General features: G+C 37.5%; 1 long non-coding RNA gene across 1 annotated transcript; it reads right to left on the minus strand.

Moving 5' to 3' along the window:
• Positions 1–736: 736 nt before the first annotated feature.
• Positions 737–22,115, minus strand: LOC131046469 (uncharacterized). Its single transcript, XR_009106011.2, has 2 exons — positions 21,209–22,115; positions 737–1,397 (listed from the first exon to the last, which is right to left on the minus strand). It is a non-coding gene; the product is annotated as an uncharacterized LOC131046469 (long non-coding RNA).
• Positions 22,116–22,263: the final 148 nt, after the last annotated feature.

Here is a 22,263-nt window from a genome sequence, read left to right on the forward strand (position 1 = left end):
CGTTCAGGATGTGATTACACAGGTTGATGTACTAGCATCTTCCTCTCCACTACTATCAATGCTTATTCATGTTTCATGTGTCCGCTTTCCTTGTGATTATCAGTGATACATACAAGTGAAAGGCCATGAAAGAAATAACTAATCATGCAATCTAGTAACCAGAACTTGAGAATGCACACCCACATGCACACATGTATTTATAGCTTCTATTATGCTACCAAAGCCCTATTTAATTAATAGGACAAATGTTAATTTAAGTCCAAAGAAGATTGAAATCACGAGTCATTATTTCTTTTGAATAGGTGGAATTGCATGGAAATGAAAAAGGCTAAGGGAGAATTTGATGATAAGGAAATATTGGAGATAAAATAGGGCTATTTTTATGTTTTATTTATTTGTGAGAATTCAGTGCTTGTAACTTCAAATTCTGGCTCCTTGATCAAGCTTTATAGGATCTCTGCATTATAATTACTTACAGTTTGTCTTCACTTCTATGAAATGCATTCAAATACTATATAGAAAGCACAAACACAGAGCAATCAGCTCAAGCGTCAAACTATGAAAATGTATTCACTTAGCTGTAAACGCATACAAAGGTTATCAGGGCAGAAATATCATACAGAAATATTATAGATGCATGATGACTCCTAACACCAGAACTCTTAAGTCCCATACACCACACATATCAGAAGCTTTTCCAATTCAGAAGCATGACTGAGTGAGACCCACACATGAATATTATGCATGCATAGTAACATTTGATATTACCCTGACCATATAGAGTCAGAATCTCATCTCATGCCCCATGCTCAAGAGTCAAAGTTTTATTACAATAAGTATTTACACTTGCTTGATGACTCCATGGAATCAAACTCTTATCCAATGCCAATCTAGAGTATTCTGTGGGTACCAAAAGCTTTTCCAATCCAGAAGCAAGCTTGAGTAAAAACTACATACAAATTTTTATGGTGTTATTCTGTTATCTATACAATATATACAAAGCTATCAGCTCATGTCATGCCCAGTGCTCAAAATCCAAAGTTTATTAAAGGCAAATAAAACCTATGTTCCAAACATTTCCAGAACAGTAATGGCAGCATTGCAGTATATTAGAAACTTTATATACTGAATAAGTAATATTTCACAAAAGTATAGCTGCACATGACATCAAGATTTAAGTTAAGACATTCCTTCACTGTAAATTATGCTTTCTTTTACAATAATTCTTTACATATTCTGAGTATGAAGTCAAATAGCAATCTTGACATTTGTACTCTTTTACTTCCTTTACCACAAATATTCTGCAAATCGAAATATGCTGAGCTTGAATTCTGCAAATGTGTACTAATTCAAACGGCCAACATGATGCCTTCACCCATTTTGATGCTCTGAACTGCCTAACAAAAGAAGTAACTGTAAGTAAATGATCTCATAAATTGTTATAAATAAATACTGAGAGAAATAGAGATGAAATTGCTTGTAAGGGTAAGAGAGCAATATGCCTTAGTACTAACAGCCATATATTTTTCCATGGAAAGATCATTTTATAGTTTGGTAGTATAGCTATACATAGAAAACCTATTTTATCTTTTTTTTTAAGCTTTTGAATGTTTTTCTTTGTTTTTCATGTGGCAGCCAAGGTGACATCCAGCTGCCCACCAGGGGGTCAGGGGATATCAGAGATACCCTTGGCTATTACAAGAATCATTGGGACATCATGCATCATTTTTAGATGTTTTGGGAATGACTGACAATAACTATATTTGGCAAAGGGGTGACATCTAGCTGCCCACCAGGGGGTCAGGGGATATCACAGATACCCTTGGCTATTACAGGAATCATTGGGACATCATGCATCATTTTTAGATGTTTTGGGAATGACTGGCAATAACTATATTTGGCAAAGGGGCAGGGGTAGAGATCCTTCCGAAAGGACCTGTAATGTCTTCCTGTTTAATCGTGAAAATAAATGTTGTGCAATGACTCCAGGGAAATAAACTTTCATTGAACACCAATCTATAGTCAGTCACTGTTAGTTGCTAGTAGTTTGACAGATGCAGTGAAGCTCTGCCATACCATACGATCAGAACTGATGCCATATCATGCTAGGGAGAGACACATAGATGCGCTCACCTGCCCTTGTCCCCAAGGCACATCAAACTTTCATCAAACACCAATCTATAGTCAGTTACTGTCAGTTGCTAGTAGTTTGACAGATGCAATGAATCTCTACCTGTTGGATATTCCATCATTTACTCCATGTAGATAGTTTGTGGTTTTGTTATTGTTTGTTTATGATTTGTTACTATGTAGTGTCCCCTTTTGCGATAATACCTGATTGTTGCCCAAAAATAACAATTACAACAAATGCAATTCATTTACAAATAGAATTCTATATAAAATTACATAATTGATAATTGTAATGCCAATTTAGAGAAAATCCTAATTTAGGTCTTATAAACAATTGTTAGAGTAATCTTTTATTAGCTAATAATTATTTATTATATTATTGGTCTATTATACTCTATGCTTAAGCTAAACTTAGGAATCTTAGAATTCTTTAGGGTTTTCTCCTTTAGGGTTTCAAGTATCCTTTTATAAGGATTCTCTCTTTGTATGTTCATAATAGCTGTAATTATTGAATTGCATTCTTGTTGCACAATCAATATGACTACTCTTTTCTGGATCTCTAAATTCTAGCCTCCATAGCTTTTTTGCTTCTCTCTTTCTATAACAAGTTTGCATGCAGGTGATCTTTGGGAGCTGTAGAATTGATTTTTCCTCAACTCCAATAACAATATTAAAATCAAGGCATTGATATCAAGAATCTATGATCATATACAAATAATCTTTATTCAAATCAAAATATCCTAAAATCATTCATATCTATTTCATAGCTTATGGGATATACCTGATTTTTACCCAAAAATAAGAATTCCAACAAACGCAATTCATTTACAAATAGAATTCTATAATAAAATTACATAATTGTAATGCCAATTTAGATAAAATCCTAATTTAGGCCTTATAATCAATATTAATTAACATCAAAGCATTAATATAAAAAATCTATGATCATATACAAATAATCTTTATTCAAATCGAACTATCCTAAAATCATTCACCTCTATTTCATAGCTTATTCCCATAGTCAACAATATTAAGAATCCGATGGAAAAGCTTGATAGGATGTCGGGAGATTCTCTTCCTCAAACAAGCCCAAGGGGTCGGAGCCCTTCTAGGGCCGACCTAGCACACCTAGCACGTTTGGATGACTAATGGGCCCGTGGCCTTAGTCATGTCCTATTATCCTTATCTTGATGTAACGTGTTGGGGTCTTGTAACATGTGGACCTAATTTGGCGCCACCTCAATGCATTTGTTTGTAATTCCTCATACTAGCCGACTTGGAAAATCAAAAGGCTAAGTCGCCTATATATATAAAAGTCAGCATTCATTGTTAACATACACATTATCACTTAGCAAACCTATCCTATCAATGAACTACTTTGGTGATCAGCGAATTATAATCAGAGGTTAGGGAACTGCATTTAGAGGGCAGCAAACCTTGTCAAGGCACAGCGAACTCTCTTGAAGGACTGTGAACTGGTCTGTAGGAGGCAGCGAACATCATCTAAGGGTTAGCAGATCAACCTTGTAGACAGCAACCTTAATCTGTCTTCCTCCTTGTCACAGCAACAGTTGTATTGAAGATAAGTTCATAATTGCTATCTGCCCTAGGGTTCTGTGCATATTTACTGACAACTTCATGTGTTGAAGCTCATTGTAAACTCTGTTGATTATAGCCTAATCTAGATAATTTGGTTGCTTGGTTTTTCCTCCAAGAGGGAGGTTTTCCCAGAGTACATGTGTGTTATGTGCATGATTTACTTAGCATTCTGATTTTCATTCTACATTGCTAATCTGATTACTTAAAATCAACAAAGGGCACATAATGAACCTCCAATCCATTCAGTCCCTTGGCCCATGTATGGCAGGACCTCGAGTCCATCCATCTTGGGGTGGTGTACTTGAAAAGGGAAGATCAGTACTGCTGTATCTTCCTATTTGAAAAACATTTCACATTGATTCCAAACATGATTGCTGATGACAATTAGGTAAATAATTACTTATCCTATATTTCTTGTTGGATTGCCAATTTAATTATATAAGTAAGAATTAAAAGCTTTCTATCAGATTTATGTGAAATAAATAACTAAGCACAATAATACTTGCATACCAATTATTTCCCTTAATATTATAGACTGTTGTTCTTAATTTCTAACTCAGGTTTATTTCTGAATTCTTCTCCAATTCAGACTTGATTGATATTTAATCTTATTTCTGCTGAATCCATCCATTCCTTAATTAGTCGATTTCCACTTCCTGGATGCCTTGTCCAATTGGTTTGTCCTTCCTCTTGTATCTTCAAGTGAGAAGAAGTCACAACCTTTCATTTAATCTATTGCTCTTGCAAGGGATACATCCCTTCATAATTAATCACTGCCCTGCTGTATTGCAATCCTTTGATTAATTGTCTTTTGCTTATTTTATGGAACTGTTGCCTAATAACATTCCTTAAATAATCTTTATCGACCCTCTTCAGACTCGCTACACTTTTTGTCAAGGATAAAGGCAGCGATCTATAATTGAATATGCTATGATTATTCCTATCATGGCGGAGGCATGACGTAATCTTTAAACTAGATCAATTTCTTTTATTTTATTGTCTAGGTCTTATTGTTATTAAGGCTGCAATCTAGTTTGAAAAGCAATGACCTCATGGTGGGGTCATGACATACTATTATTTAGCAAACTTAAGATTTTATTTGTTATTTGTTAACACTGCGAATGCACTGTTCTTCATGATATTATCATGTATAAATACATGATTATAAAAGCAATATAGCTAAATTTGAGTTTCATGCTCTTAATATGTAATTAGGGCATCACCAAGCATTCATGTGCCTACAGTGTGGATTTTGTATGTCATATGAGGTTGACGATCTCCACTGTGCAATGATTACAACTTCCAAATCATTTTATCTGCCAGAGAGTATGGAGCATTTTATGGTGGTTATGAAGGGATAAGTAGAGGAGAAACGCATGGAAGGATGATGCAGGAGCATCCCTGGTCGATGAGCAATCTTGCATCAACCAAAAACATTTCCTTTCTTGCTTAGTTCTTTTTTGCAGTTTCAGTATTCTTACCAATATGTACCGGTAATTGCTTATTTTTCGTGGTAGTTCTTGTTGGCAATTTCCTGGCAGTTTCATGTGGTTGATTTCAGATTTCTAGTTCATTTGGGTTCTTCTCCGGTCAGTTATCGCTTCCGGTTGGCTGTTTTTGGGTTCCCGGGATAGTTCTTGTGCTTACCGGTTGGTTTTCCTTCATTACCGGCGCGATTCTTGGCGCGTGGATCCATCTTGGGTCTTGTTCGATGTTCTTTGGCATGCGACCGACCTTCTTGTTGTTCCGCATCACTTGGTTGTTATTTTCCGGACAGATTTCTTAAATCTTAGAGCCGACCTATTTACACGTTTCATTTTCCTGCATTGGTGAATGTAATCCTTTGAGGCCGACCCGGATATGTTCCGATGGGTATAAATATGATGTTATGTAATCATTTGTAAAGGCAAAGGAAGTAGAATTTAGAATAAGGATTGAGATTGATGAATACTAAGAGGGGGGGGTGAATTAGTATACAAAAAAATATTGAACTCAAACACTTAAACAGTTTAGCAGTAAACCGATATAACAATTTTACTAACAAACTGGTTAACACAAATGCAAACCAAACAGCAAATAAGGCATTCACCCGCAGAAGCACAATCACCATAACACAAGAGATTTTGACGTGGAAACCCAAATGGGAAAAACCACGGTGAGATGAAACTCACAAGTAACTTTCTACAGAATAGTAACCAGACCGGTTAAGGTCATACAATGTTCTTTACCAGAACAGATCCTGTTAGGAATCTCAATCTCTGTTAGGAGATAAGTCCGATTAAAGACTACCTTGTGAGAGGATTTCAAATCCACAGTTGTGAATCACCTTGTTAGAGGATTTACACAAGCTTTGCCAAGCCTACCCGGTTAAGGGTTTCAGCCTTGTCGAAGATGTGAGTAATCAACAAGTGAGTGATCTAAATACTAGCACAGTATGCTTGGTTAGATCCTTGATAGCTCATTGTTAATGCATTTCAACATTACTTCAGTCTTCAGAAACTCCACACTCTGTTACAGCACATAGACTTGATCTTCTCTCCTAAGATCGCACATGAAAACTCATCAACCAACAAAAACCCTAACAACACCTAAAACCCTAGACATGATGTCCTTAAAAAGGAATCGGATTTCATGTCGGTCCAATAGGATTACATTGCAAGTTCCTAGGTTCATTGCATCTAGACATATTTGGTAACACGGCACAAAATCACCGTCAAAGTGTCGGTGGATGGTAACTCATCACAAAATACCGCTTGGTAACTATCACAGAGTATTACCGGTTTATACAACTTTACCAGTTACCGATTGGTAACTCAAAGTAATACCGGTTCAAGTATTAAACAGATTACCGGTTGACAAAAATGAAGACTGGGAAAAAGATAAGTGCCGCTTTTAGATCCTTTGCACCGCTCCGCTTGAGATCCTCGAACCGCTTGAGCTCTTCATGCTGCTTGGGTCTTCATACCGCTTAAGATCGGTAAACATTTTCTGCATAACACTGATACATTTTCTGCATAACACTGATAGTCTAAAGACTACAACATAATACCGGTTTGGAACAAATACCAGTTGAGCATAACTCATACATTCAAAAAGTGATCTCATAGCAAGTGTGTGTCCATCAATGACAATCACAACATAATCATCAAAAATGCCAACAATTCGCATATTATGATCTGGTTGATCTTTAGAGTCCCGGTTGAGTTGTTTTTGGCTTAAAGCCTACATGTAACCGGTTAACTACTGGATGTTCTTTGATGATAATCTGATGATTACCGGATGGTTGTCGAAAGCTCTATGGCTTGGATATGATCTATTTATATGAATTTGCTACGTTTTCTTACTACTTTCGTTGTGTCACTCTTTCTGCATAAGTCGGTTGACTCTTTTTAGGGTTTTCATCGGTTATGGCTGCATCAATTGGTATCAAAGCTGGTTCATAAACCTGTTGTTAGACAGAGTGTTGTTTGTGCACCGGTTGGTTGGAGAGAAGATTGAAGCAACTTGTGGACTTGTTTAGATCGCCGAACATGAGGTAGAGCAAGGTTTGCAGGTAGACCGCCGATCCTAGAGCTTGAGCTTGAGGCAGTTAGTGGGTGGAGACTTGAACAGATCACCAATTGAGGCAGGGCGTAGTTTGTACCGATAGATCGACGTGGAGAGGCAACCAGAAGCTGTGGTTAGATCGTTGAATCCCTTGAGGCAGTTGCAAGTACCTACTGACCGATCGCCAACCCAGATCAAGTGATGAGACTGACTTTTCAATTAACCCCGAGAGTTTGATGCAAGAGCACCGGTCTAGTTCTTACCGGTTGGGCAAATTTCAGTGGAATTTCTTGAGAGTGTGGCATTTCTTCATGTTGGAGTGTTTAACATTATGGTTTTGGGTTTATTCCCTTGTGTTCATGGTTGTTATCATGTTTGAGTTTCTTTCCGGTAAGATGTGGATTCTGGTATTGTCCCAGTTGATGTGTTCTTACCGGTTAGCCTGGCAGAGTGTTGAGCGAAGATGATTTTAGGTTGCGGTTGATCTCTGTGACTTGCAGATCGTTGGAGGTGTTGCTTTGCACCTTGGTCGGTATCCCTGGAGGCCTGTGCATCATTTTGTGTTTTGGAGATTGTTCTTTGTGATTTGAGCCGACATGTTACCGTTGCACGTTTCTTGAACCGATTGGTCTTTGGGCCGACTTGATTAAGTTGTAATTATTTGTGGGCAGTATATATATGGAGGTTTGTGAATCATTTGAGGATAGAAGTCAGAACAGAGAAGTTAGAAGATTGAAGACAGAGCATTAAGATTGAGCGAAGATGTAGAACCGGTTGGATTCTGATCCAGTAGGACTAAGGACGGAAGGTTGAGGTCCGTATTAGGATAGAACCGGTAGACTATTACCAGAAGCCGATCTGATATGACAATGATCTGCAGATCTTGTAATTGCTTTATAAGCATTAATTGTATCCTGGACTACAATCCAGCATGTGGCATGTATTATTTCCCATTATTGTAATAAGATTCATTCACATTGTTTACCAGTTATGTCTTCTCTGTTGTTACCGGTTGTTCTTTCTGCTGTTTTTGGCACCTTGTAACCGGTCACCGGTATGCTTTGCATGGTTTATGTGTTTAGCTGCAAAGTTGGGTTGTCCTTCATTGGATCTCCCTCCCTTGACTGCGTCAAAGGATAATGACTACAAGAGAGAGAAGAGATCAGAGTGACAAGTAGAGCAACTCTAGCATTCATACTGCTGATGCCAAGTTTTGAAATCTTGGGCAAAATTCTTCATGATCATTGATTGATAGCATCACAGGATATTTAGATGTGTGTGAGACTTGTTCTTTCCGGGGAGCTGGCATGATTAAAAGGATTGCATCCAGATAACAGGCCTAAATCAGTGCAAGGGAAATGTGAAGATTTTTCTCCCAAGAAGTGAAGGTGCATTAAATCGGACATTGCTGCAATTAAATTGGCCAATCAAATGTAAAGAAAGGGCATGATGAGGAGCAAAAAGGTGTCACCAAAGGTTACAAGCATTCTTTTGCAAGAAGCAACATTGATTTAAGTTTGATAGGCATATGAAGAGATCAATCGATTAATTAGGAGGCCCATTCCATTCATTAGAGAGGATAGAATTTGCAGTCAATATATTCATTGAATCTGTGGTTAATTTTATAGTAGTGCCGAAATTTGTCTTCAATTTGAATGTATGGTAATTAATTTGCATAATAAAGGAAGAGCCTGCAGATTGCACCTTGACAAGGCATTGGTGATCGGAGAGAGTGACAATGTCCCAACCAATTTTTGGTCTATGGTGCATCTTTTAGCTCTGAATTTGAGAATTTGAATTTTTTTGGATGGAACATCAATGAGCCAATTACTTTTGACTAGAAATGGTCTGGCGACAAAGAAATTTTTCTTGCCACTTCTGCAGTATGAAGCTGTGATCAATGCATATTTAGAAGGTCTAGAATCTTGTGAAAATTGAAGACCACATGTTTTTTGTTGGCCCTGACAATAAGATCTGCCCAGAGGCATAGAAGTGGACTGTGATTAGCAAAGGCCCTTTGCTACATTTGTCACATACAAAAGGTCAACCTGCATATTGTCATTTCATGTATCCAGACAGAGGTTCGGGTGGAGGCAAGTTATTGCGAGTGTTTCCTTAAATCTTTGTTTCTTCAAACTAAACTTCTTTTTTTAGGAGGTGTAAATTGCTAGATATCAAGAGCATACATATTATTATCCATTTTGATCAATCTATCCCACAAATGTAAGAAGGAAAGCAAGCTTTGCGGCATAGTTGGTGATGTATTCCCTACGAATTGGAAAGTCTGCCTCTATTCCTATGTTTTTGAGAACCGGTTAAAAGGTATTCTAAAATCAGCAAGGAGATGGGAAGTCTAAATTGATGCCTCTAATACATTCTATTAGATCATCTGCTTAAGGTTATACAATGGCAAAGTGTCGTAAATTGTATCCCTTTACAATGTCACACTTATTTTGGGCTCATTTTGGTGGTTGTCCCTCATGCTCCTGATTCATGCCTGATTGTGCTCAACCCATGGCCATTTCTGGAAGCTCAGCATGGTCCTTTGCTCACTGACCCTAATTTCAGCCCAAAAAGCCAAGACTATGGCGCCAAGCACCATGGTCCAGCTAGTTTGGGCCCAAATTTGAAATCATAATGGACGAGATTTTGAATAGTAGGAAAGTGCTCCCCGATGTTGGCCTTCTTCAGAAATTTAAACCCGAAAAGGTGTAAGTTGCATATAAATACAACTCCCTCCCTCATTTGAACCTGCGATTCCTATCACTCCAATTGAGCATTCAATCAAGCATCTTCAAGGCAATTGAGGAGAAATCCAAAGTTAGGTATTCAAGCATTCAAGCTCAAATCATGATCAAGATATGTACTCCTCCATGAATGAAGGCATGCATTAACACCTGTCAAGCTTTGTGTGACGCTTCAAGGCAAGGAGTTTCATATCAAGGTATCATTTGTCAATCTATGTTCTATGAGGACTCATCCCCTACCTTGGTACCCCGTCCCTGTCCCCAAAACATTTCAGGGACTCGGAGACTTGGGGTTCCTTGCATACAGACCTACCAATTGCATTTGCTGATTAAGGGCAGTCATATTTTCTCTGTTTCTGTCATTTTATAGTTCAAACTTGGAGCCTTTGTGTTGATTGTAATTAGGTAGAAGGGGCGGATTCCAATTGCCTTAGGCAACATTGGAATCGGCACAAAGGGCTGGCCCCTTTCTCCCATAAGGTAACGTGTAGGGCTGGGCCCTTTCTCACGTCTAGCACAAGGGTGGCGTGCTCTAGGGCCTGCCCTATAATTCAACACACCACTCACACTATAAGTTTTATACAATAAAAGGGTGCCAATTCAAATTCAAGAAAGCCGACCTAATTAGAGGCTAAAGTGCATATAAATAAAGGTATGAATGAAGCATTCAAACAACAAGAATACACATCAAGAGCAAATTATGTCTCCAAGTAAGAGGTGCGAAATTCATGCAAATATTAAGGCGAATATCTTCAGAAAAGTGCGAACTCCATCAGCTTCTCTCCATTGTTATCTCTGCTGTTAGGAGAGTGCTCCTCATCATGCGAACTGACAGTTGAAGGACCTGTTGTTCTGAAGTTGGTCACAGTCATTAGCTGAAGACATATATTTCGTCCATCTGCTATTCAAGGACAAATATTTGGTTGCTATGTATACCTACTAGTTGGTGCAATAAAAGGTAGATCTGAAACTTGTTAAGAGGAAGATCTGAGACCACTGGAAAGTTGAAGATGCTATCAACCCTAAGGGTGAACTGAGATAAGTATTGTAATCAGAATATTATTCATAATCCATAATCAGATCTGAGGATCTTTTCTGGCTGGGTTTTTCCTCCTAGGAGGTTTTCCCAGGGTAATAAGTGTCTTATTCAATTTTGGTTATGTTTCTGTTTGTTCCTAAATCTGAAACTTACTAAATCTAACAGAAAACTATCTAAAGGTTAATTATGTTTTCTGAGTTTTCTTTATTAATCTGAAAGTGTAAAATTAACATGGTATCAAAGCTCTAGGTTAGATTAACCTTCAAATTTCAGTAGTCTGCTATTTCCAGTTTGCTGTTTCATTTTCAGTCACGTCAATGGGGCTAAAAGTTGAAGATAGGCTCGATGGAAACCTCAACTTTGCTGCATGGAAGGTCTGCATCCGTATTGCCCTAGAAGAAAAAGAACTTCTTCAATTCATAGATGAAGAAAAGCTAACTGAACCTACAAATGCAGCTGAGCTAAAACAATTCAAAAGGAATGTTGTCAAAGCCAGAAAACTCATTATTGATGCAGTCAAAGATCACCTAGTCCCCTCCATTTCCTCATTCACTACAGCAAGGGAAATATTCAATCATCTTCAAGGTACTTATAAAATCAACAATCTCAGTAGAGCAATTACCTTAAAGCAACAATTACTTAATATCAAAATGTCAAAGGAAGAATCTGCTATGTCTTATTTCATGAGGATTTCAGAACTAAAGAATCAACTAGGTACAATTGGACATAACATGGAAGACAAAGATATTGTCATGATTGCTCTAAATGGTTTACCAGACTCATGGGACTCTTTCATTCAAACCATAAGTGGAAGAACTGAATTACCTACTTTTGATCGTCTTAAGAATGATTGCATTCATGAAGAGTCTTGTCTTATCACAAGAAGAAAACTCAAAAAGTCCTCAAGTGAATGATCAACATGTACTTGCAGCCCAATGCAAGAAAGGTGGCCATTGGAAGAAGAATAATCTTAAGAGGAATAGAGATTTCAGATTATCAAATGCTCAGAATTCTTGGAATAAGCCAAGAGATCTCTCTTGTGTTCGATGCTTTAGATGTGACAAATTTGGTCACTATGTTAAAGAATGTCAGAATGAACCTCCGCAAAGAGAAGCCAACCTAAATAAAGTCTCAGATCAAAATGAAGAATTCTTATTCATTTCTGCCCTATCAAGCAGCATTCCCACAGACTGTAACACATGGTTGATTGACAGTGGTGCTTCCAGACACATCTCAGGCTATCGTGAGCATCTTTCAGACTTAGTAGAGAAAGACACCAGTCTACATGTAGTAATTGGTGATGATGCTAAATATTCGGTAAGAGGTTTTGACACTACTTCTCTGAATTTAGATTCTGGTGTTTCTCTTCACTTTAGTGACATCTTATTTGTCACTGGAATTAAAAGAAATTTAATTTCCATTTCTGCTCTAGAAGATAAAGGTTATCAAGTTGCATTTTCTGAGGGTAAAGTCCTTGCTTGGCCTAAGAAGGCTAGTTTTAAATCTGCTCGTGTAATTGGAAATAGATATGATAGTTTATATAAGCTCTCTGCTAACCCTGTTCAAGCCCTCATTAATGAGACTCCCAAATCCTGTGAGCTATGGCATAGAAGACTTGGACTCTTACACTTTCAAGCACTTCCCTCCCTTGGAAAGATAGTCAAAGGTATGCCTAAACTCAGTCAAATTCATGATGATACATGCAAAGGTTGTGCTATAGGTAAAAATGTTAAAAGTCCTTTTCATAAAAGTGAAAGTAGAGCTAAAGATAAACTAGAACTTGTTCACTCTGATTTATGTGGCCCTATGTCTGTAGCATCTCCTAGTGGATTTCTTTATTATGTAATCTTCACAGATGATTTCTCTAGGAAAACTTGGATCTACTTCTTGAAATCTAAAGAATCCGATGAAGTCTTAAGTAGATTCAAAGAGTTTTAAGGCATTGGCTGAAAACATCTCTGGTAAGAGAATTAAATGTTTAAAATCCGACAATGGAAGTGAGTATACCTTTGGTAGCTTTCATGATTTTTGTGCTGAGACAGGAATTAAGAGGGAGTTATGTGTTCCATACAATCCTCAACAAAATGGAGTTGCTGAAATGAAGAATAGAACAATTGTCGAGGCTGCAAAGGCTATGATTCATGATCAAGATTTGCAGACTTTTCTATGCGCTGAGGCTTCTAGAACAGCAATATATATTCAGAATAGATGTCCTCATCATGTTCTAAAGAATATGACTCCTGAAGAAGCCTTCACAGGATCCAAACTTGACATCAATCACTTAAGAATTTTTGGAAGTCCAGTATATGTCCATGTGCCCAAGGAAAAACGAACCAAGTTGGAGCCTTCCAGGAAGAAAGGAATGCTAGTTGGATACAATGCATCCTCCAAGGCCTTCAGGATCTACATTCCAGGTCAAAGGTATGTTGAGGTAAGTAGGGATGTTACTTTTGAAAAAGATATTGCCTTTAAGAAATCAAAAGGTTCTCTTGTTATTAATGAAGTTAATGACAATCAAGATATGAATGTTGATACTAACCCTGAGATTCAGAGGGAGTCTGTTGAGCCTACACCTCAAGAAGAGTATAATGATCCACCTGAGCCTATAGATCTCACTGATATACCTAGTGACATTGTTGTTAGCAAAAAGAGGCCACTTTGGGTGAGAAACACCATTCAAGAAGCTGAAAGATTTGCAACTCCCAGTGGCACTTTCAGAGAAACCAAGAGACCTCAAGTATTCTCCAACTATGTTGCATTAATGAGCAATCTCATTGAGTTCGAGCCACGTAATGTTGAAGAAGCCTTGAGCCAACATGCCTGGAAGTTAGCTATGGATGAAGAATATCAGTCGATCATCAAGAATGATGTTTGGGACATCGTGCCTAGACCCAAAGGTAAGTCTGTTGTCTCTTCTAAGTGGTTATTTAAAATTAAACATAATGTTGATGGTAGTATTGAGAAATATAAAGCTAGATTTGTAGCTCGTGGTTTTTCTCAAAAGGAAGGCATAGATTATGAAGAAACATTTGCTCCTGTTTGCTAGATATACTTCTATTAGAACTATAATAGTCATTGTTGCAGCTAAAGGTTGGAAGCTACATCAAATGGATGTTAAGGCTGCTTTCTTTAATGGTGTCATTGAAGAAGAAGTCTATATTGAACAACCTGGGGGTTATGAGATTCATGATAGAGAAACTCATGTTTGCAGATTGAAGAAAACTCTATATGGCCTCAAACAGGCCCCTCGTGCTTGGTATGAAAGAATTGATAAGTACTTGTTAAGTTTAGGGTTTTGTAAGAATGATGCTGACTCTAACATTTACTTTAAGGTATCTAATGATGAAATGCTAATTCTAGTTCTATATGTGGATGATTTATTTCTTACTGGAAAAGATGAGCTTATTATTAGATGTAAGAAAGAATTAGCTTCAGAATTTGAAATGAAGGATTTAGGTCTAATGCATTATTTTCTAGGTTTAGAAGTATGGCAAAGATCTAATGACATTTTTCTGAGTCAAGGAAAGTATACTATTAATATTTTGAAAAGATTTAGAATGATGGATTGTAAACCTATGTCTACTCCTATGGAATCTAACTTAAAGAAGTTGAGTGCTTCTGCAGCTAACTCTGATTTTGTAGATCCATCGAAGTACAGGCAGTTGGTTGGATCATTGATGTATCTAGTTAACACTAGACCAGATATATGCTATGCAATGAATGCCCTCAGCCAGTTCATGAACATGCCTAAAAATGTTCATCTTGTTGCAGCCAAGCACATTCTGGGGTACTTGCGAGGTACAATTGGTTATGGGCTGAAGTATCCACTCAGGACTCCAATAACCTTGGAAGGTTACTCAGATGCAGATTGGGCAGGAAGTGTCAAGGACAGGAAAAGCACCTCAGGAATTTGTTTTAACTTAAGATCCGCAGTGATCTCTTGAGCTTGCAGAAAACAATCCTCAATTGCACTAAGTACTACTGAAGCTGAGTATAAGCTGAGTATATTGCAGCAAGTGTTGCTTCTAGAGAAGCGGTGTGGCTTTGTAAGCTTCTTGTTGGGTTGTTTGGACAACCTTGGGAACCTACAGTTATTCATTGTGATAATCAAAGTTGTATCAAGATGTCTGTCAATCCAGTGTTTCATGACAGGTCAAAACATGTGGAAACTCATTATCACTTCATTCGAGATATGGTACAAAGAGGCGCCATTCAGCTGAAGTATGTTGACACTGATGAACAAGTTGCAAATATTCTTACCAAGCCTCTGTCCAAAGTGAAGTTTGTGTACTTCAGAGACAGACTTGGTGTTGTGGAAAATGAAACCCTGGTTGAGAGGGAGTCTCAACCTCAGTGATACATTGTGTTGTATCAACCACCCTCTACAGGCAATGTAAGGTGGTAGTGTAATCTTCTCAAGGAGAAGAGTAATTGTTACTATCCTCTGCGGGCAATGTAAGATGGTAGAAAAGATCCTCTCCACCCTTTGCGGGCAATGTAAGGTGGATCCAGTCTATGCTTGTGTGCGAGCTGGAAGATTATGTTATGTAGTTCCATTCTATGCTTGTGTGCAAGATGGAAGACTACAATATTCTGATTATGTAATCCATTCTTTGCTTGTGTGCAAGATGGAAGACTACAATATTCTGATTATGTAATCCATTCTTTGCTTGTGTGCAAGATGGAAGATTATGATATTCTGATTATGTTTTCTCCTCCCTAATTAAGAGGGAGTGTTGATTGTAATTAGGTAGGAGGGGCAGATTCCAATTGCCTTAGGCAACATTGGAATCCGCCCAAAGGGCTGGCCCCTTTCTCCCATAAGGTAACGTGTAGGGCTAGGCCCTTTCTCACGTCTAACACAAGGGTGGCGTGCTCTAGGCCCTACCCTATAATTCAACACACCACTCACACTATAAGTTTTAAACAATAAAAGGGTGCCAATTCAAATTCAAGAAAGCCGACCTAGTTAGAGGCTAAAGTGCATATAAATAAAGGTATGAATGAAGCATTCAAACAACAAGAATACACATCAAGAGCGAATTTTGTCTGCAAGTAAGAGGTGCGAAATTCATGCAAATATTAAGGCGAATATCTTCAACAAAGTGCAAACTCCATCAGCTTCTCTCCATTGTTATCTCTGTTGTTAGGAGAGTGCTCCTCATCATGTGAACTGACAGTTGAAGGACCTGATGTTCTGAAGTTGGTCACTGTCATCAGCTGAAGACATATATTTCATCCATCTGCTATTCAAGGACAAATCTTTGGTTGCTATGTATACCTACTGGTTGGTGCAATAAAAGGCAGATCTGAAACTTGTTAAGAGGCAAATCTGAGACCACTAGAAAGTTGAAGATGCTATCAGCCCTAAAGGGTGAACTGAGATAAGTATTGTAATCAAAATATTATTCATAATCCATAATCAGATCTGAGGATCTTTTCTGGCTAGGTTTTTCCTCCTAGGAGGTTTTTCCTCCTAGGAGGTTTTTCCAAGGTAATAAGTGTCTTATTCAACTTTGGTTATGTTTTTGTTTGTTCCTAAATCTGAAACTTACTAAATCTAACAGCAAACTATCTAAGTTGAAGGTCAATTCTGTTTTCTGAGTTTTCTTTATTAATCTGAAAATGTAAAATTAACACTTTGGGCATTGTGTTATAATTCTTGCATAATATGTATGCACATTGACAATGAAAGCATTTGAATTTTGTTAATTTGTTTGTCAATGCTCATGTGAAACCTCAATTCAAATCTAATGTTATGTATTAAGCTTCTACAATGTTTATGATGAATGATTTAACAATGTTCTCATATGAATATTTGAAACTTCTTTATATTTAAAAAAAAAAACTATTTTTTAATAGTCGTCCCTTAAAAAATGGCCCAAAAGTACCCCCATACCAAAAACATATCCCGCCATCCCTTGTTGTCCCCATCCCTAAAACTTAGTGGAGCATAGTTGTCAATTCACTCATTTCCTTAAGGTTTTCAGCCTTTTCCCTACCAAGGATAAGCTCTCTTTCATCCATCATAACTGTTGTAGAGGTGGAAATACTTACCCGAGGTTTGACTTAGGCAAGCCCCTATATAGCACAACATTTTCCCTCTCTTTGTGTGCAAGTTACAGATCCGACTGCTGAAAGTGACAAAATTGCGCAAAGCAGATTGAAACACACAGTTATAGATTTCAAACAGGTGAAAACCCTAGGACTAATCTGGAAAGCTGCATAGTCTGATGCTTTTTGGCTGAATTTTGGAGAGTGATCTATAGAATCTCCTGATCCAAGATCCAAAGCATCAATTGACAAGGAGACCTATAGGACTAAGGCGCCTAGCTTCATAGTCCGACTATTGCAGTCTTAGATTTCAACTACAGGTTCCTCTCTACATCTCATTTACAAATCTGTTTTTGAGTTGACTGCCAATTTTGTATCTCTCTGTTTATCTTGATTATTGTTTATTTTGCATCACTTCTCATCATAATCATATCAAATAAAAAAGAGGAAAAATTAATCACAATGCTCAACTCTCTTAGAGGACTAAAGCTGAGCCTAATCGATTGTTCCCTAATGAAATGATCCCATAGATTAGAAATGGTTCCTAGTTTGCATTTCCAAGGTAAAGACCCATTTCCCACCATTTCAAATGAAAACTTCAACTATTGTAAGAGTGTATGTTTAAAAAAATTAAATTTGTAGAACTCTCAACTTTATCAAAGATGTTAATCTTCCTCCTAAAGTATCTTCTCCCCTATAACAAATTGCTGATCTAAGTGACGAAAAATAGGACACAATAGCATCTTTATTTGGCTAACACAATGGCAAGCAATTCTCTAAAGTTTCTTCTTCCAGATTCTCATTTGCAACAGGGGAATAATTATTCTACTTGAAAGACCAAACTCAAAACTCAACTCAAGTTTGAAGAAGTTTGACATGTGGTCAATGGTACCACTACACAACACAAGACATTGCTTGAAAAATTCAAAACAATGGACTCCAAACCCATGTCTACACCTATAAAATTGAGATTGCAGTTATCTACTTCCGATTCGTCTCCTCAAGTAAATGCAACTCTCTATCAACAAATGATTGGAGGTTTGATTTACTTGACTTACACTGGATCCGTTAGGATTCCCAGAGATACTGAGAGGGGGGGTGAATCAGTATCTTGCCGGTTAACAGATTTTCTGATCTTATTAAATAAATTGCATTCCAAAACAATGTACCAGTAAATAAGAATTAATCCAGTAAATATGAACAATAAGCACAACATAGAAAGCACACCATAGCACAAGATTTTTAACAAGGAAACCCGGTGTGGGAAAAACCTCGGTGGGATTTGTGACCCACAATATTCACTCATTGGCCAATGAATGGATATTACTTACAATAGGGGCCTACACATGCAGGAAGGCCAACTGCCTAAAGCTCACTGCTTAATTACAAAAGGAAATCTCACTGACTTACAAAATGGATTATGCAAATCCAATATAATGTACTGCTTTAGTTCAACATCTACTATGCTAGGTTCAGTACTGGTTTAAGCTCATACAATAACCATAAACCTTACTCCAAAATTTGCCTTAATATTCGCATATTACTTCTGCAATAATCTTCCCATGTCCGCATTTTTAAATGATCTACAAGATCTCATACTTATATATGAGTCTTATTACAATACGCCTTGTCGGCTTACAAAAAGATATTACAATTAAATACAAAATACAATTAACAAAATCCTATCGGCCAAGGTGTTGGTAATCATCTTTGTCACTGCCGGTGAACTATCTGTCGGTGCCGGTGCTTGCCGGTGCCATAGGATTGCAAGGTTGCCATCAATGACAATACCTTCAATCACCTACAATTTCTCATTGGAGTGTGCAATGCCAACAGGATCGGATATTAGTTTTGTTGTTAATTATCTCTCAAGAAATATGCAAGAACCAAAAATTTATCATTAAAAAGAAGCAAAGTGGGTCCTAACTCCTAAGGTATATACATGTTACAATGATTAAGTTTGGAGTATAAAAAGAATGAACAGTTCTTCTTGACAGGATACACAAATGCAAATTATGCATGTCTTGTTGATAATAGGAAATCCACATCTAAATTTGTTTTTTCTTCTTTGGTTCAAGACCCTTTTCTTGGGGAAGTAAGAAACAAGCCACATTTGCCCATTTCTCAACATAAGCAGAATATTGTGCAACAAGTGCAGCGGTTTGTGAAGCAGTTTGGTTACGTCGCATACTAGAAGTATTGGGAGTACCTCATAATCAACCCACAATCCTCTATTGCGATAATCAAAGTGTTCCCGAGCTTGTTCATAATCCAGTGTTTCATGAACGGGTCAAACATGTTGAAGTTGATTGCCACTTTATACAAGAACATGTTCAACAAAATAATTTTCAGCTCCAATTTTTCTCTACTCAAGAACAACATGCTGACACCTTCACCAAGGCTCTTCAACATGTGAAGTTTGAAACTTTTCAAGGTTCTCTTATTAGTAATTTAAAACAATAATGTAATAAGGGGAGAATGTTGGATATTCCATCATTTACTCCATGTAGATAGTTTGTTGGTTTTGTTATTGTTTGATAATGGTTTGTAACTATTATTTAGCAAGGATTTTTACTTGTTATTTGTTAAAACCATGAATGCACGGTTCTTCATGATATTTTCATGTATAAATACATGATTCCAAAAGTAATATAATTAAATTCGAGTTTCATGCTCTTGATGCTACCGTACCATAGTATCTAAATTGTTGTCATATCATGCTAGAGGGAGAGGCATATATGCACCCACCTGCCCTTGTCCCCCAAACAGCACACAAGAGTTGCCACTAACTATCAGTTGCTAGTAACTTCATAGATGCAGTGAGGCTCTACTGTAACATACTATATGCAGTGATGCCATACCAAACAATTGATACCGATGCAGTTATTCCAATGGAAGCAATGCCATGTATACGACATCTTCTTCACTAGATCTACCAATGGTGGATTGCAAAAGCTTTGCTAATCCACAGGGATATGTCCTAAACCTCCAAACGCAGTCATTGGTCACTATTAGTTCCTAACAGCTTGATATTTGCTGTGATGCTATGCATAGTCAAAAAACTTGACTGACTTGCAAGCACTCATGGGTCAACTAGGCTCAGCAAGTAACTCACAAAAAAATCAGCAAAAACTCACCCGTTCAAGTCAAAAACTGAGCACAGTAAACTCATTAAAAACTCAGTAGTCTGGGTCAAAATCTTGGCCCACACTGGAATAGAACAATCTGCCCTAATAAACACTCATTTCCCCAATTTTCACATATTTGAATATGTAACTTACGATCATATGACTTTGTGATGTCAATTGAACTCGTTTTTGGATCTATAAATGAAGGAAAAACTACTTATGACCTTTGTAAACTTAGTTTTCTGTGTTGTTTTCATAAATATTTGACAAATTTATGTGTTTTTTGATGTTTGAAATTTTGCCAAGTTTTTGCCAGGTCTTGATTTTTTTTTGGGTTTGCCAAGTTTTTTCAAAGGCCAAGATTTTCAACTATGATTCCCAAAATTTACATGCTATAGAAAGTTATGCAGTGAGGTCATAATCAGATAACAAACATGACATCACTATCACTAACTATATCGAACGATGGTGGATGTCATATCTATGTTTTGGCTGCAAGCCTGTGAAATGATGTGTTCGCTTCATGGCTTTGTGGTGCCTGGTGTGCTTTACCTGTTCTAAAAATTAGAAGCTTAAATAAAATACCCTTGTACAAAGTTCACCTACGTACTAACCCTAATTAATATCGTCCCACGTTAAAAGCCCCATACCCATATAAATTCAGCCCTAATTAATCATAACTCACTTGCAAGCCATATCTACCTCGTAAACTAACCGAGAAAAAACAGAACATTCAACTTAAAATACAATGGATTAATTTAGGTCGACAAAAGATTCCAACGATACAATTAAACTCAACCCAAATTAATCAAAACCCACTTGCCAATTACACACATCCGATCGACACAACCTAAAAAAATCAGGTGCCCAAATCAAAATACAGAGAATTATTTTCCTTCTACACTAGAGTCCACTCAACCACTTAAATCCAAAATAATCAAAACCCACTTGTTATTTATACACACCTGCCAATCGTAGCCAAAAAAATCAGGCGCCCAAATTATAATACACTGTAGCAGCAGTTGCAGCTGTATAAGACGTCATTATTTTAGAAAGCGGGCGATCAAGGGTTCGATACCGGGGGCCAATCTTAGGAACCCTCTGCACCACCACATGCGAAAAGAAAATTGCTACAAAACCCACTGGGATATACCAACCCAGGGTTCTGCACGCCTTTGAAATAGCCATGTCCCTGAAAAGAGCCAATGCAAAAGCTTCAAACTCCTCCAGATTAAGGAAACCTTTAGTGGTAAGATTCTTGCTTCTCAGAGTTTCGTCAATCTGGAGCTGGGTGGGAGGCTCTGGCAGCCATTTTTGACGGAAGCTGGCAGCAGGGTCCTCTGGATCGACGGAGAGAAGGGCGTAGATTTTAGTACATGCATCGTGAAGTTGGTATAGGAGGACGCCCTGGAAGGCGTGTTGGGTTAAGGCTATGCAATCATTGTAGGCGCTTGCCGTTGCTTGTTTGAAGGAAGTAGAGTTTTTAAGAACGCTTTCAGCTCTTTTTGAGGGAGATTGTCCCATTTTTCCAATTATGACCTTGGCAAATCAGCTGTAGCAATTTGTTTTTGGGTTGGTTCTTGATAATTTTCTTGACGTGGGTTGAGGAGAAGCTTTCAAGGCTTGGTATTGTGGGTTCCGTGGATTTCTAGTTAGCATCCCAATCAGGAGTTTAGAATCCAATTGGAATTCAATGTTGAAAGAGACGTAATTTGCACTACCCGACATTTATGAGCTCAAATCCTCTCAGGTGGGAGGGAAGGGGTTAAAGTGTAACTTTGCAGGGAAGCTGCGGTGCTTAAACAATGCTAATAACTTTTTGACAATTATTTGGTATATGGGCTTTATTTTAAAATTCAACGGTAAAAGAGATTTGGATTTGTTTAATTTTCAGAGAGAGAATGCCTACATAATCGTCATGGCAAGGAGTAAATTATTAATAAAGAGAAAGATAAAAGATGAAAAATGAAATAGAGTTCCCACATTGTTAAAGTTTAGATTTGGTTTGTGTTGAATGTTT

Source organism: Cryptomeria japonica, chromosome 7, assembly GCF_030272615.1.
Source record: "Cryptomeria japonica chromosome 7, Sugi_1.0, whole genome shotgun sequence".
Classification (NCBI taxonomy): domain Eukaryota; kingdom Viridiplantae; phylum Streptophyta; class Pinopsida; order Cupressales; family Cupressaceae; genus Cryptomeria; species Cryptomeria japonica.